The 17,459-nt window shown below is 51.3% G+C and overlaps 1 long non-coding RNA gene across 3 annotated transcripts; it reads right to left on the bottom strand.

Annotated features, from left to right (window-relative positions):
- Positions 1-324: 324 nt before the first annotated feature.
- LOC147359160 (uncharacterized) lies at positions 325-17,239 on the bottom strand. Of its 3 annotated transcripts, XR_015140566.1 has the most exons (4): positions 17,134-17,231; positions 15,727-15,867; positions 6,478-6,691; positions 325-3,169 (listed from the first exon to the last, which is right to left on the bottom strand). It is a non-coding gene; the product is annotated as an uncharacterized LOC147359160 (long non-coding RNA). The 3 variants fall into 3 exon arrangements; XR_015140567.1 differs by lacking the exon at positions 15,727-15,867 and having other exon boundaries at positions 16,510-17,239; XR_015140568.1 differs by lacking the exons at positions 325-3,169; positions 6,478-6,691; positions 17,134-17,231 and adding an exon at positions 16,510-17,063 and having other exon boundaries at positions 13,760-15,867.
- Between the last annotated feature and the right edge of the window lie 220 nt (positions 17,240-17,459).

The raw sequence follows: 17,459 nt of genomic DNA on the forward strand, positions 1-17,459 counted from the left end.
CTTTGACCACCTGAGGCGAAGAGCTGAGTCATTGGAAAAGCCCCTGATGCTGGGAAAGATCAAGAGCAAAAGGAGAAGGAGGAAGCAGAGGATGAGATGATTAGATAGCATCACTGACTCAATGGACATGAATTTGAGCAAACCCTGGGAGACAGTGGAGGACAGAGGAGCCTGGTGTACTACAGTCCATGAGGTTACAAAGAGTTGGACTTGACCAAGTGACTGAACAACAATAATTACAGCATAACATTTCCATCTTTGCAGAAAGTTCCACTGGACAGGGCTATCTAGATGTTTCTCACTAACACCAACAAGGCCATAGGGTAATTTTGTATGTTTTAGTAAGAGGCACCCCTTCCTTAAGACACCTGACTGACCACTGCAGGGAAAAACCAAGCAGATACTCAGATCTACAAGCATGTGGTATATAACATCCATGGTTGTGCGGTGCACAACCTGCTCCAGCACATGCGGCAGTCGACGAAAGTCCTTCATCGACCCTTTGAGTTTCATTTCTCTCTGCCTTCACCACTTCAAACCATGGCCCCTTATCTTTTCCTTTCCCTTTGGGGTACAGATAGGCTGTGGTTTGCAGTTGGTCCTTGTTATTAATTTCCTGTAACTGTTGAAACAAATTACCACAAACTGGGTGGCTTTAAACAACAGAAATGAATTTTTCTCACAGTTCTGGGAGCAAAAAACAATCCAAGGTCAAGTTGTCCTCAGGGCTGCATTTTCTCCAAAGCTTCCCTTCCAGCCTCTGGTGGCTCCAAGCTTGCTTTGGCTGCAGAACTTCAGACTCTGCCTCTGTCTTCACTTGGCCTTCTCCTCTGTGTTTGCGAATTTGCCTCTTCTACTTTTTACAAGGACATTTGTCCTTGGGTTTAGGACACAGACAAATAATCCAGGATGACCTCATCTCAGGATTCTTAATGATATCTGCAAAGACTCTTTAAAAACAAGGTCACATTCACAGGTTTTGGGGGCTAGAACATGGACATATTTCTTGGGGAGCCACCCACCAACCCACTAGAGTCCTACTGTATGAGTGTCTTAATTGTAACCTCTGAAACAGGAGGGAAGGGGGCAGGATATAACCTTTAAGAGAATGACATAGTCATTGTGGATACAACATAAACTGATTAGAATCTACTAGACCCAGAATGGTGGAAGGTTTGACTTCCAGTAGACCTTGAGCCTCATTATACACTTACTGTAATATATCCATATGCTGAACAATACACCCACTGCTGCTGTGACTGTTAGACCGACCACAGAAGACCAAAAAGTGGGCCGTGGCCCAGTTCCTAGAAATCCCCACCCCTTCTCCAAAACGGTTGGACAATCCTCTCACTCATTAGCCTAAGAATTTACCCAGCCCATAAAAACTAACCACTTGTTTTGGGGCCTCTTGCCACCTGAGATGGCCCACACTCTGTCTGTGGAGTGTGTACCTCTCTCAATAAATCTATTGACACTTCTTACTTATCACTTTGCCTCTCAATGAATTCTTTCTACACCGAGACACAAAGAACCTGATCTTCATTAAGTCCTGAGACCAGGTGTGTGATTTCAATGAAAAGACAGTGGGTTCAAGTCCCAGCTCATGGGTTCAAATCTCAATCAGAGTTTGGGCTGGGTTGGAATTCCATCGGAGTTCCACAGTTTCATCGCAGGTGAGACCAGGTGTGTGGCTTCACCTCCATCTGGATACACTCAGAAGTCCTCTGACTGATGCGTTTTTCTCTGAACTATTTGGACCCAAACCAAAGTTCCCTCACCACCAGGAGACACGCCCCTTGCTCTAGGCAGCTGTACTCCTTTCAGTACAGCAGAGGGTGACTTGCTCCTTCCCACCTCAGAACCATCTGCAGGGGTCCCCACACCTTCTCAGAGGCACATGTTCATCTCCATGGGAGAGTCTCCAGCCTTCCAAGGCCCTTACACCACCCGTAAGGACAGCTTTGCCCAGCCAGCCCGCCAAGGCTTTGGAGGACAGTGCATCGATAAAGACTGGACTGGAGACGTGGAAGGAAAGGGCAGAGGAGACAGAAAAATAATCATAATAGGAATAATAAGACAGCTGCTAATACTTCCATAGCACCTACCACATACCAGGTACTATTTTAAGTCTTTTACAGCTGCCAACATTGCAATCTCAACAACTCCAGGCTATAGTTGCTCTCATCCCCACGTTAGAGGCAAGGGATCAGAGGCAGAGAGGGATTGAGGATCACCCCCAAGTCTGAGAGGGTTCAGAGCCAGGATGGGAACCCAGGCAGTATGGTTCCAACAGCCACACTTCAGTCAAGAAAAGACATTGCGTAGGCTGGATGTTTCTGGAGTCTCAGAGGAGTTGCAAGCTGTGACAGAAGAAAGGGGCTTCTGAGAAATGCTACTGAGTCAACCCTCAGCAGAGGAGGTGCAAGTAGAGCTTGGAAGTCCTTTCTAACGACGTCTGGTTAACAAACATCTGTGAGCAGACTTGGAGCCAAGAGCCACTGGGCTGGTATTACCACGTCCAGCCTCCATCTCCTCCCATGTTTCCCCATCCAGCCAACACATATGCGTGAGTCAATAGAGGAAGCTCATGACTGGAAGAAACAGAGCCTTCCCTCTCACCTCCCAGCCCCCACGCTCTCCCCACCATACTCAGACGTTTCTTGTCATCCTACTGCTGTGAGGTGCTGAGGGGGTGGAATGGTGGCCCAAGGGGGCTGGAGTGCTAGAGACACTCTGAGAAATGCCCAAGATAATGAAGGCTTGAGCCCTCTATGGGAGACATCTAAGAAAGGCTAAGGGGGCAGGGACAAGTCACAGTGTCACCTGGGGGGGTAGGCGTGGGGCATCATGGCGGCCTATATCCTCCAGTTTAACCAAACTCAACCAACCACACAGGCTGAGTTTGAGAGGCTGGTTTGCAGTCTGTCAGGAATTACCAAGTGAGCCATCCGAGAGCAGGGACCAGGGACAATCCCCAAAGTACTGCCGAGACCACCACAGTCTTGCCCAAGAGGTCACTTGGCTCTGTGAGAGGAGGGTTGAGAGCCCAGGAGATGGGGTTCCTGGTGTGGACACAGAGAAGTTCAGCTGTTTCCTTTCAGCATGATTTTCTTGTCGAAATTTCAGTCATGAGCCAAGTCTTGGGGGTAGCAGAGGAGGCAGGAACCTAACACAGTAGAAAAACAGAGTTGACAGTAGATATTTCCTCCTGAACTAGATCGGAACTCTCCCGGGCCGCAAAGAGGCACAGAATGGACCCAGGTTTAACACTCAGAGAGGTCTGGCTGGGAATCCTGAGGCTGGCATTTCTGTGTGACCTGAGAGAGATTCCATGACCTCTCTGGGCCTCAGTTTCATCTTCTGTAAAAATGGGACTAAAAGCACCTCACAGGAGATACTTAGCAAAGCCAGGCTCTCTCATAAGCTGTCCATTCCTTCCTTTCTCAGCACCCCAGGGAGTGCTCCCATCCAACATTTCAAGCTTAAACTTCCCAAGGCAGGCCTGCCCCTCTTCCTCCCACCCTCTCCCCTCCTTGCTCGCTGGGAAAGGACACAAACACCGCTCCCACACAGCTCTGGGAGGAAGGCCCCTGAGCAGGGCTAGCAGAGCAGGGGGCCTGAGGGGCTGGAGGGTCTTTGGCTGGCCCAGAGGCCTCAGGCAGGCAGGCTCCATTCACCTTCAGAGGAGAGATCGCAGGACCCTCACTCAGGGGTTTCCCAGAATCCTGGGGAGCAGACCCCTCCCCAGGGTACCTGTGGGCAGCACACACAACTAGTCGCCCAGTGAATGCCTACAGATTGGCATGGCAGCCTTGCAGGAAAGGCCTACGGGCATTCGATGACCTCAGCCCCAGAGAACGTGGGGGCAAGTCAGCGTCGGGCCTGAAGGAGAGGTCAGTGCAGGCTGGCCCGTCTGCCGGGTCAGCTGCGGTGTGGCTCAGTGTTACTCTACTCCAGGGGGTCAGGGCGACCTCTCAGGCCCATGGGAGGTGGCCTGCGGTGTGGTCGGGGGCCCTGGCGCACTTGGAGATGTGTTGGCAGCTGCCCAGAGAAGCCTGAACTGTTTCCAGGTTGTTTTCCAGGCTTCCTTCTGCAGCTGCTGGGCCCTGCCTATTCCCTCCAGGGAGCCAGAGCTCCGAGAAGAGGCCCAGGGCCTTTTCCCAGGGCCCTGGGAGGCAGGCCTGGAGCCAGAGGCCTGGTCTCCCTGGAGTCCCCGACACCAGGCACCAAGCAAACAAGCCAGGCTCTTTTCCAGAAGTCACTTCTCCGCCTTCGCCTACTGGAGTGGATGGGAGGCCCATCCAAGGTGGCCAGATTGAGCAACTGAAAATACATGATGGCCAGCTCAATTTAAATCTCAGTTCATCAATTAATATTTTTTTTTCATATAGGTCTGTCCCATGCAATATTTGGACCATGCTCTCATACTAACAAAATGCTCGTTGTATTATCTAGAATTTACATGCAACAGGCCTCCTTGTGTTTCATCTGGCAACCCGGCCCCACCTCATTCTTCAAATTCTATGAATATCCCCCTTCTCTGCTTCTTATCTGGGAGGAGATATTTGAACCTTAGGGCACCCTGGTTATTTTTCATGTTATTGTGGATTTAACCTGGTCTTAAAACTCTGGAATATCACTGATGTTTGTAAACATTTTTGAAGCTGATCTATTTTATTAACTGGCTCAGACAGTAGAGAGTCTGCCTGCAATGCAGGAGACCCAGATCCCTGGGAGAAGGGAATGGCAACCCACTCCAGTATTCTTGCCTGGAGAATTCCATGAATAGAGGTACAGTCCAGGGGGTTACAAAGAGCTGGACATGACTAAATGATTTCATCTCACAGTCACCTACTGTAATAAAAACCTCCAAAAATTTTTAAAAATCAAAAACTTCCAATGGATAATTTCTTTACCTGCACATTTCTTTCTTACTTGTGTTACTGTGGTATGTTTTGGAAATGCCCTGCTAGTATATAGGAAAGCATCCTATTCTTACCTTATTATCAGTGCTAAAGGAAAATACTCTTTACCTTTCTCTTCTGTTGCTTTTAAGAAAAGCCCACCTTCCACCATGTACCCTGTTTCCCTTTGAAAAGGGAGGCTGCTAGGTTGGTCCCATCTCTCTCAAAAGGGGAGCTCACAGGTGAATGACAGACACCCCTTGTGTGTGGACACTGTTGAAATTACTCTCTGGACTTGGAATGTCCTAAGGGCCAGGGTCAGAGAAGATCTCCAGTGAGGCATGCTTGGGGCTTTGCAAATGTGTCTCATTCACTTTTGTCTCCTGTTCCTTTCCCCACAACCCACAACCCCGCCCCTACCCACAGTACTCCAAGTAGCAACACTGCAACATCCAATGGCACAGGGGTAGACACAGGCACAGAGGTTCCAGGTCTCTGCCTCTGGGCATCACAGCAGGGACCTGAGTGTGTGTTAGTCGCTCAGTAGTGTCCAACTCTTTGCAACCCCACGGACTGTATCCTGCCAGGCTCCTCTGTCCCTGGGATTCTCTAAGCAGGAATACTGGAGTGGGTTGCCATTCCCTTTTCCAGAGGATCTTCCTGATCCAAGGATCAAACCAGGGTCTCCCACACTGCAGGCAGATTCTTTACCATCTGAGCCACCAGAGAAGCCCGGCAGGGACCTGATAAAGTATTAGCCACTCAGTCGTGTCCGACTCTTTGTAACACAATGGATTGTAGCCTGCCAGGCTCCTCTGTCCATGGGATTTTCCAGGCAAGAATACTGGAGGGGGTTGCCATTCCCTTCTCCAGGGGCTCTTTCTGACCCAGGGATTGAACCTAGGTCTCCTGCACTGCAGGCAGATTTTTTTACTGTCTGAGCCACCAGGGAAGCCCCTAATGCAATACAGAGGCTCTTAACACTGAGGGTCTGCCCTGGCCCCTCCAAGACCCATCTGTTCTTCTGGGTCCCTGGGGAAGAACCTTTGGGAACATCCAGTCCTCTCCAGGCAGCACCCTGGCAAGGGCCCAGCCTGGGGCCTCTTTGCCTCACAGGGGAGCCAGTGCCTGCCCTGCCCAGCATCCTCTGACGCAAGCTGTCCTCAGCCACGCCAGGCAGGGCCTCCTGGGCCAGCCTGCACCACTCCCTCCCTCCTCCCCACTGCCTCCTCCCACGCCTCCCTCCCAGGATTCCCGAGGACTTTGTCAGGAGTGTCTCACACCGACATCACACCCACCTTGGCTCACAGAGAGCGTGAGACAATGTATCTGCCACCCAGGGGTGGCTCTGGTGAGCCTCCAGGTTGCCACCTGGGCAAATGACTTAATAGCACTCACCCACCTGCCCCACAGCCTAGCCGGGAGGTTTTCCCCCATCTTGCATCATCTTCTTCCATCTCTTAGGGAGCAAAGTGGCTAAGCTCCTAGTCTGAGATTGAAATAGCTGGGTTCTAACCCTGACTCTCTCACCAAGTGCTTGCTTGACCTCTCAGTATCTCCATTTTCTTACCTGTGAAAGGGAGGTAATCATCAGCTCTGCTTCCTAAGGCTGCTTCAAGGATGAAATGAGGCAAGTAAGGAGCATGTAAGGAGCTCAGAAAAATTCCTGGCACATAGTAAATGCTTACTAAACGTTAGCTGTTCACCATTTTCTAGACTTGCCAGATGTCTTCTGTGGTCACCAGTGTTTGGTCTCTGCAGTGGGCAGCACACAACACCAGGCACTAAAGGGGAGACAAAACAGCAACATGGTTGTTCTCATCCTCTGCGTTCGGGTCCCCTTGGAGGAAATCTGAAAGCACCTACATAGTAGATTCCTCTTGTGCTTTGTGGACACTTTTCCATGAATCCTTTGAATGCTCTTCCTGTATTTGGGTAAAATCCCACATTAGATGCCCATCCTCCCCAAGATGAGAAGCCAGAAACTGAATTTCCCAGCCTGCCCTGCAGCACGGAACAGGTTCATGACCCAGGTTCCACCAATCAGATACATTCACCAGAGACCTTGAAGAAGTAGGAGACTGCAGGCACCTCAAAGGCAACTGACTCGCCTTCATACTTTCCTATACGTCTCTGTAGAGGTTGTTATGAATTGAATTGTGTCCACCTCCCAGAGAAGAAAGCACACTGGAGTCCTAACCCTTTGTACTTCAGAACATGACCTTGGTTGAGGATAAAGTCTTTCCAGATATAATCAATAAGACCATTAGCTGCTGCAGCTGCTGCTGCTAAGTCGCTTCAGTCGTGTCCAACTCTGTATGACCCCATAGACAGCAGCCTACCAGGCTCCCCCGTCTCTGGGATTCTCCAAGCAAGAACACTAGAGTGGATTGCCATTTCCTTCTCCAATGCATGAAAGTGAAAAGTGAAAGGGAAGTCGCTCAGTCGTGTCCGACTCTGAGCGACCCCATGGACTGCAGCCTACCAGGCTCCTCCATCCATGGGATTTTCCAGACAAGAGTACTGGAGTGGGGTGCCATTGCCTTTTCTGAAGGCCATTAGGGTGGGCTCTAATTTTATATGAGTGGTATCTTTATAAAAAGGGGAAATTTGGACACACAGACACACGGGGAGAACGCCGTGTGAAGACGCAGAAAGAAATCGGGGTGACTCAGAGGGAGCCAACCCTGCCAAGACCTTGATCTCAGATAGCTAATGTCTAGAACTGTGAGAAAATAACATTTCTGTTGCTTAAGCCACCCAATCTGTGGTGCTTTGTTAGAGCAGCTATAGGAAATGAGTGCAGAGAAGCTCCCAGGCTTTTGTGTCAAATGTAAGCTCCTGAGAGCAGGAACTGTTGTTTCTTTTCTGGCACCTAGATGGGCGCCCAAGAAATATATGTTCAATACATGAATGTCCTCTTCATAGTTCACAACACAGGACAGAGAAAAGCCCTGCGTTCCAAGACTGCCCGCTTCTCATCCACTACTACTGGCTTCAGTGGTGGTCAGAGGACCACGCCCGCCCCTCCTGCTTGCAGAGGCCGCAGGGCCCACCCGATGCAGTAGGGTTGCAGGAGCTGTGCGGACCGCCCTGCGACCCTGTGGCTCTTGGCCTGACTGACTGATGAGAGAGCGTAGAAAAAGTATTCTCTTAACTTTTTTTCATTTGATTTTTTACCTTTTTTATTGGAGTAGAGTTGATTTACCAACTCTTTCATTGTAAAACCCAAAGCCCACCAGGCCCAGGGAAGATTTCAGTAACTTAGTGACCCATCCTTTTCAATGGCAAGGCATAGCCACCCCAGGGGATCTGTGAGCATCAGCAAAGATGTACTGTGGTCAGTACAACGGTTCTTGTTACATGTGGCTAGGCCTGACTTCTTTGGGGCCTAGTCTTAACTTCTTGAGGCAACGGCTTGGGGGAAGTGGAAGGGTCTGCACAATAGAGTTGACTAGTCGAGTATGGTTGGGCAGGACCTTCTCTCATTTAAACTGGGAGCTAATGAATGTGTGTGTGTGTGTGTGAGCGCACACATTAGTGTGTCTGTGGTGGGGGAGGGGAGTGGACCTAAGAAGGCTCTTTCTCAGAGGAAGAAAAGGCAGATGCCCATGTCCTGTGGAGTTAAGCGGCCTGTCCAGGCCTTTCTCCATCCTCATGTGCAGACCAGAGGATAAGGAGGGCTGAAGCCACCCAGACGGGTCACCAGGAGTCCACGGTGGGGCGGTGGTTGGGGGGTGGCACCTGCCCAGCAGGCTTCAGCCTCCAGGCCACACCCAGGACGATCTGGGAACGGGCCTCCTCCTCTGTCAGGAAACGTGAGCCTCCCGCTTGCACACGGGACGGGTGTGTCCCTCACACTGAGCCCTTTGTGCCCAGGGGGGAGAGCGCTGGCCCTGGTTTGTTCTGGAGGTTGCCCAGGCCCTGCCCACCTGCAGCCACCCCACCCAGGGGCTCCCTGCCTTTCTTCTCTAGCTGCCCCACCCTTCCTCACAGCCTGCAGCCGCCCAGCGGAGGGCAGGGCACTAGGGAGGAGGCCTGGGCTCCGCCGGAAGGGCAACCTCGGGAGCTGCTGGCTGGAGACCCGGGATGACTCCGAGGACGGCTCCTGGCCAGGAGAGGGCTCTGGGGCTGGCTCCCCAGGCAGACAGCGAGGTGGCTGCGGACGGCCCCCACCCCCTGAGCACCGTCGCTTCCTGTTCACTCTGCCCGGGTCAGGCAGGACACAGCACCATCCGGCTCGTTGCTGGGGAGACACTATCACCGGAGGAGGTCCACGATTATAGCTGCAACCGTTTGTGTTCCTTTAAAAAATTAAAAAAAAAGAAAAAAAAACCCACGACAAATCTCATGCTTGTCGGAGTCTTCCTCCTTCGCTGTCAGATCCCATTATGAATTCGTGGCACTTTCTGTTGAGAGTTAATTACACGTTGTATGAAAGATACAGGGCTTCCTTTGACATTTCTTTCCCTCGATGGGCCCTAACCCTTTCGGAGGACTTCCTGCGCTCCCTCCCATTGCCGCAGGGAAGAAGGCCTGTCTGGCCCGGCCTCCCCAGCGCCCTACTCTCAGCCCGAAGGCTGGGGGCCTACCAGAGTTGGTGAGTGGACGAGGGTCCTGCCCACCCAGCTCTCATTTCCCATCCACTCAGGCCAGAGCGCTGGGGATTACGACACAGCACAATCGGAAGGTGTTATTGAAAGATGGCCACGCGCTTTGCCGATTTTTTTGCGCCCCCCCCGCCAACCTCTGCCCTCCTCCCACCCAAACAGGTCGGGTCAGGCACAGGGCGACCTGCTTCCTGAAGCCATCATTTTAGAGAGGGCCCTGGGAGGGGCCACGCCCCTTCCAGGCTGAGGCAGAGTTCCACAGCTGCTGGAGCTCTCAGTTCCTTTTTTTTTTAAAATCATGGCTGTCTTCATTCTCGGGATATTTCGTTCTCCCAGTGGCTCATCTTTTCTCCCTGAAGCAACAGTGTGGACTAATACCCTGAATGCTTGCCTCCTGTGGTGTTGAGTTTCACCTACTGACAAGATGGCTAATTGCACAGCTGCCTCCTTTCTCTCCCCCCACCCGAAGCTACAGCTCCTCTGGGTCTGGACAAGTCACAGCCTACAGGACCCGGAGGGTGTTCTCAGCCAGCCCCTGCCCTAAGCTGGCACACACCTCAAAGTGGAGAACCTTCCGTCTTCTAATATCGTTCCCCTAAACCATTCAGTTCAGTCGCTCAGTCGCGTCCGACTCTTTGCGACCCCATGAACTGCAGCGCACCAGGCTTCCCTGTCCATCACCAACTCACGGAGCTTACTCAAACTCATGTTCATCGAGTCGGTGAAGCCATCCAACCATCTCATCCTCTGTCGTCCCCTTCTCCTCCTGCCTTCAATCTTTCCCAGCATCAGGGTCTTTTCCAATGAGTCAGTTCTTCCCATCAGGTGACCAAAGTATTAGAGCTTCAGCTTCAGGTTGTGAGTTAAAAGTGATCACATCTATAATTACGATGCTGAACTAACGGCATGTGGAATACATGCTTGGTAATAGGGCAAAGCTTTTCCTGTGGGCCGGCATTCTCCTGCAACTGCTTTTCTTAATTCCATCCTAGGTCAGGGGCTTCCCTGGTGGCTCAGACAGTAAAGAATCTGCCTGCAATGCCGGTTAGACCTGGGTTCAATCTCTGGGTCAGGAAGATCCCCTGAAAAAGTGAATGGCAACCCACTCCAGTATTCTTGCCTGGGAAATCCCATGGACAGAGGAGCCTGGCAGACTACAATCCACAGAGCTGCAGAGTTGGACACGACTGAGGGACTAACACTTAATCACTTACCAGGCTAGAGTCTGGAATGTTAACTCGTTTTCATTATTTGCCTAACATAAATTAAGACACACCACCTGCTGTTGCTTAATTCCAAAATAAAATATAATTATGAATTTTCTATTGTTTTGAATATTTGGTGTGCAGCTTCCTGTTCTAGGGAGAACCAAGAGTGAACTTTATAAAAAGAATAACTTCCCTGTTTATTTGGTTTTATTCCTCAAAACGACTGATGTGAGAAACCATGCTGGATCCATGCTGGATTACTGATGAGTGGGTATCCCTAGCCTCTAAGATAAAGGGAATTCAAACTCAAGTGCGCAGAGCCTGTAAGAATGCAAATTCCTGGGCCCAGTTTAGTAGGCCTGGGGTGGGGCCTAGAATTCTGCATTTTTAAATAAGCATCATGGGTAATTCTGAGGCAAGGAGCCATCCAGCTACATGTTGAGAAATTCTAGAGAGGTTACGGCTGTGGCTTATAAACACAGAAATCAGCAGGACACCCAGCAGCTGCTACTCTCCTCCCAGCTAGAACTTTCCTGGAATGTATATTCCAGGAAACTATTTATATATCTATTTTTAAAATAACATTAGGGCTTTTTTCTCCTTGGTTATCAAGCTAATGCAGAGAACATATATAGCTCCATAATAATAATTTTTAAAAAAATCACTCATTATCTCTCCTAAGAAGGGGGGAGACTGTTAACATTATATTGATTCTTTTCTTCCGTGTCCATTTTTTAAATAAATTTGACAACATACGGAATATACCATTTCATTTTTTCCATGTTTCAAAATTTTTTTCCTGGAAATATCATTTCTAAAAGCTATTAGCACCCCCTCACGTGGGATGCGGCTTATTTTAATAACCATCCTTAACTGTTGGACGTTGAAGTTGTTTCTAGTAAACAACACTGAGAAGACCTCTGTGCATTAAGTTTTACAACATTTTTGATGCTTTTCTCCAGCTGGATTCCTAGTGGTGCATCGCTGGATTAAAGGATATAAGTGTTCCTGAGATTCCTGACAGGTGGATGCTAACTTGCTGTTTCTATCTGCCCCCTTGCTGGCACAGGGCAAGACACCCATGTTGACTACCCTCTTGGCCTGTGCAGCAGCCCGTTTATCAAAGGCATCACTCTTACCACATGTTACAGGCTGAACTGTTTTCCCTTAGAATGATACTGTGAAATCCTAAACACCCTCCCCCCGGCCAGTACCTGTGGATGTGACCTTATTTGGAAACAGGGTCTTTGCTGGTGTAATTAAATTAAGAAGAGGCGATTGGAGGACTTTTCTGATGGTCCAGTGGCTGAGACTCCGTGATGCCAATGCAGGGGGCCTGGTTTGATCTCTGGTCAGGGAACTAGATCCCACATGCTGCAACTAAAGGCCCTGTGTGCCACAACTAAGACCCGGTGGAGCCAAATAGGGTGGCGCCAGAGATAAAGAACCCGCCTGCCAATGCAGGAGACATAAGAGACGTGGGTTCGATCCCTGGATCAGGAAGATCCCCTGGAGGAGGACATGGCAACCCACTCCAGTATTCTTGCCTGAAGAATCCCACGGACAGAGGAGCCTGGCGGGCTACAGTCCATAGGGTCGCACAGAGTTGGACACAACTGAAGCGACTTAGCATGCACAAATAAACAGAAATAAATATTTAAAAAAAAACAAAGAAGAGGCTATTAGGGTGGGCCCTTATTCAGTGTGACTGGGGTTCTAATAAAAAGACCGCCACGTGAAGATGCGCACAGAACGCCATGTGCTAACAGAGGCAGAGAATGGGGTGAAGTAGCTGCAGGCCAAGGAATGCCAAGGATTGCAGGATGTGTTGAAAGAGCCTAATAAATGCTTATTCATTGAGTCAAATCCAAGAATTTGAAGGAAAAGTGCAGAGTTTATATTCTGGGTACCCCTGTGCCAGGTGAGATGTGACCCTGAGGGAAAACACTAAGTCAGACCCTGCTCCAGTGGGTGATGGGTTCCAGAGCCTCATGCCGGGCCCTGAACTCGCCTGAGGGACCTTCCTTGCAAGAGACAAGGAGGGATTCTACCCAGAGTCTCAGAGGGAGCAGGGCCCTGCAGATAACTCCAGCCTCTAGAATTCTGAGCAAATACATTTCTGTTGTTTTAAGACACCCAGTTTGTGGTTCCTTGGTTATGGAGTCCTAGGAGAATATACTATACATTCTCTGGACTGGTGTCAGATGGGCTAGAAAGAGCTGAAAGGGAAAGTGTTAGTCACTCAGTCATGTCCAACTCTTTGCCACCCCATGGACTGTAGCCAGCCAGGCTCCTCTGTCCTTGGGATTCTCCAGACAAGAATACTGGGGTGGGTTGCCATGCCCTCCTCCAGGGGATCTTCCTGACCCAGGGATCAAAACTGGGTCTATCTGCATTGCAGGCAGATTCTTTACTGTCTGAGCCACCAGGGAAGCCCAGAAAGAGCTGAGGTGAGGTGCAAAGGGCAGTTCTTACTCCCTCTACCAATGGTGCTCAATGCAGCCCGTCAATCTGTCCTTCTTGGGAATGTGATCTGCTCCCATTCTCAGAAGCAAGACTCCAGGGCCCGGTGTAAGGCTCTGGGACCCACGGGAGCAGGGTCTGATTTAGTGTTTTCCCTCAGGGTCACATCTCACCTGGCACAGGGATACCCAGAATATATATTTTTCACTTTTCCTTCAACTTGGATTTTACTCAGTGAATAAGCATTTATTAGGTTCTTTCAACACCTCCTGCATTAAAGGCTCAAACATGCCAATGTCTGGGCAAAGGTCATCTTTGTCACTGATTGGGCCTCAGAATGATTCATTATCAGGTTCTCTCAGGCCTGAAATCCACCATTGGCTTGCAGATTGTGCTGCTCTTAAATTCCTTATCTCTCCTAGAGATGTTGGTCTTTTTGCGCCAGTGGCTTCTGAAAAATAGCTCAACATTCTCTCAATTTGACTTTCTTGACCCTGGACAGAACCTAGACCTAAAGGATCCCAAAGGAGAAGATTATACACTTCAGGAAGTTGTTACCCCCAACAGCTAGAAACCACTTAATTTTTATTGGAGTATAGTTGGTTTACAACGTGGTGATAGTTTCAGGTGTACACTGGGCACCCACCAGCTGTCAACTACTTCCTCTGGTCCTCCACAGAGCCCTAAGAAGTAGGTATAAGGATCTCTATTTTACAGAAGAAACCTAGGCACAGACAGATCAGCAGGTGGCACAAGGTAGTAGAGCTCAGACACAGAAAAACCAAAGCTAGAACCACATTTTCTCACACAGAGGGTTCCTGGCCCTCTGCTCCACTGGTCAAGGACAACTGGAGGTTAGCTTTTCAGTGGCATGACAAATGCTACCATGCGGTGCCAGATGTTTTGAGGAGTTATGCCAAATCCTTTGAGGCAGACGTTCCTAGTTTGGCTCGGTTTCCTCTCCAACTTTTCTGGCATGTGCAGTGATACAGAACTTGGTTACATGACTCCCTGAAAACAGACTGATCTCTGCCAATTCGTCTCCTAATTTCGTATCTCACTTTCAATATATCCATTCCCCACAAGTTGCGAGGAAAATGAGTCCTCCAAATGCATACGAGGAATCTCATATTCAACAACACGCTTGGAAAACGTTTTGTGAAGGAAGGCAGCCCCTACTTTATCCGTTGTAGCACTGCGGAATTTACACATGACATGTTAGCTTCAGTTAGGGCCACCCGTGTTCCTGGGTGCGCAGGTACAGTCAGTGGGCGGGTTGCCTTTAGTGAGGTACACTTAGGCCCCATTGACCCTCTGCCTGGTGACAGTGTTAGCCACTCGGTCGTGTCCGACTCTTTGTGACCCCATGGACTTTAGCCTGCCAGGCTCCTCTGTCCCTGGGATTCTCCAGGCAAGAATACTGGAGTGGGTTGCCATTCCCTCCTCCAGGGTCCCCGATCCAGGGATTGAACTCGGGTCTCCTGCATTGCAGGCACACTCCTTTACCGCCTGAACCACCAGAGAAGCCCATAGGGAAGGTTCTAAGGAGAGGCACATAGGCTCTTCCTGCGGAGCAGCTTCCAGGGGTCCATCAGGTGAACAAGCCAGGGTCACAAAGGCTGAGCTGAGTCGTGAGGCAAAGGGCAGGGTGGGTCAAAACTCAGGATGAGGATCTCATGGAGGCAGCAGACACAGCAAACAGGAAGCGACCTCAGACACGAAAGAGGCTGCCAGGCCAAGCGTGGGGCAGAAGAGGACGGAGCTGACAGCTAATTCACTTCCTCACGCGTTCCACCAGGAAGGAGTTGCAAAGATGAAACTCTGGGCCTTTTCAGCAGGCCTCTGGGTAGAGAGGGAAGCTGAAGACAGCAAAACCTCTCTCTCTCAGGCCAAGCAGAGCATGGGAAGGGTGACAGTGCAGCTGCCAAGGGCCATAGGCACACAGATCAGGGAGTGGGAGAAAAGAGATTGACAGAGGTGATAACTGCCTCTCTGACACACACGTGAGAAAGCAGAATCTGAAACAGTGGAGGAGGCAGCCCCTACCAAGGGCATTCTCAGCATGAAGGAAAAAAAAAAAAAAGTGGAAGTTGGGGGTTGCAGTGTTTCTGACTTCAGTATCCGACCAGAGCACCCTGCTGCACCTGGCCTCAGCTCCCAGGATAAACCCCCGTTGGTCCAGCCCACCAACTTCCCCCGAAGTGCAAACACCCAGGGCCCAGGACCTTCTGCTCCTAACTAACAGCGCCCATGAGGATCCCCAGCCAGTCCTTCTGCTCTTGGATGCCACAGGGCTCTGCATCTTGACCCACCTCAGCAAATGAGACCCCCTGGTTTCCCAAAAGCTGTCATTTTTACCTCTTCTACAGAGGTCCAGAGAGAACTTCCCAGGAGTCTGGCTCAATGTGGTTTTGACCCGGCAGGAATGAGCCACCCGCCTGCACACTTGGGAGAAGGCTGGGCACGAGGGGAAGGGGGCCGGGAGCTCTGCTCTGCCTGGGTCTGAAAGAGGGTCATACAGGGTGAGAGGCAGCTCACGTGGTCCTGGGAGGCCGCACTGACAAACAGCTCTGCACAGACCCGGATGGGTTCTGGGCACCCAGTTGTTGTGCTCCTTCTGGCTGCAAGATGAGACCCGGACATCCCCTCCTGGGGCTGGCATCACTTGCTGAGCCGTGGCTTTGGAAAGAAGGGCAAGTCAAATCCCAAAAAGAGATTGAGAATGAATTCCAGCTGGAAGCCCCCCACCCATGGCAGCTGTATAGGGTGGGGTGAGATGAGGTGGACTCGGAGGGGAGGAAACCCAGGCGCCTGTGGAGGTCTGCTGGCTTTCTGTCTTCCTGGCTCCTCTCCATTCCTTCCTGTCTGACAAGGGCGGGGCAAAGGGTCAGGGAACTTCTAGGTGCAAGTGGGTGCTCTTTAAAAGATCTTTTGTCCTTGAGCAACCTAAAAACCTTGTGGCTCAGCTGGTAAAGAATCCACCCGCCATGAAGGAGACTTGGGTTCGATCCCTGGGTTGGGAAGATCCCCTGGAGAATGGAAAGGCTACCTACTCCAGGACTCTGGCCTGGAGAATTCCACGGACTGCATAGTCCATGGGGTCGAAAAGAGTGGGACACAACTGAGCGACTTTCACTTTCACATCCTAGAACCACAGGAGGCAGCCTCTCGAAGCGGTTGCTGAACCCAGACAGTGGCAGACCATCGCCCAGCCTCTTACCCAGAGCAAAAAAAAGCCCAGACTCCACCTTCCTTTCTGCAGCTAATCCATTTTCTCTCCTCAGGATTTTGGCCTAGTACCTCAGGTAACAGGAAACTCACCTTTCCAAGGATTGCAGTTATGTCCTTGGCAGGTTCTTAAGATTCTCCTTCCTTCTTTTTGTGCTTCCTTTTTTTCTTCCTACCACTCTCCTCACCTTCACTGGATGGCCACCCACCCCCAGTTTACTCAGTCTCTCAAATTCTTCGACCCCTGGACAGATATCCTCTTTGAGGTGGTGGTGGGCAGGGGCGAGGTGAGATAGAAGACCCTTCAACCTAAACCCCATCCCACCGCGGTCAGAGGAGGCAACCAGGTTGCTGCTGCTGCTGCTGCTAAGTCGCTTCAGTCTTGTCCGACTCTGTGCGACCCCAGAGACGGCAGCCCACCAGGCTCCCCCGTCCCTGGGATTCTCCAGGCAAGAACACTGGAGTGGGTTGCCCTTTCCTTTAGGCCAGGGCATTTATGCAAGGCCATCCCTGAGCAGGCAGGGCCGTCCGTCCGAGGCTAGGCCAGAGCTGCTCCCATCAGAGGGATCTTGGGCCGCCCTCTCCAGACACGAAGGTCCCCGGCTGGCCTTGGGCCGAGCGTGTCCACTCGCGGCGCATCTCCTCCCCCAGAAACGTGGCCTGGGGCCTTTCCCAGCAGCGGCCTCTCCCTCCCCCACGCCTCCGCGAGCCACCCACCCCGCGCCGGCTCCAGCACGTGGCTCTGGGCGCAGGTTTCCTCTCCGCCCCGGCCGCTCTGCAGGGTGGTTTTCACCCTCTCGGTTCCCCCTAACCGCCCCCCGCACCCCCAACCCCCGTGACTTCTTGTAAAAAAAAGCTTCGCTGGTCCCCACCCACCTCCACCCTCCCGCGGCTGCCGGACCCGGCCGCCCCGCCCCCTCCGCCTCCCCCGGAGGCAGCGCTTTCTCCCCGCCCCTGGCAGCGGGCTCGGCTTCGGAAACTGTTGACTCAGAGGGTGGCCGGGCGGCCAGCGTCTGATGTCAGCTTGGACTGGGGCCAGGATC

Source organism: Bos grunniens, chromosome 14 (assembly GCF_055505025.1).
Source record: "Bos grunniens cultivar Pamir isolate PY7600 chromosome 14, Bosgru_T2T1.0, whole genome shotgun sequence".
In the NCBI taxonomy this organism is placed as follows: domain Eukaryota; kingdom Metazoa; phylum Chordata; class Mammalia; order Artiodactyla; family Bovidae; genus Bos; species Bos grunniens.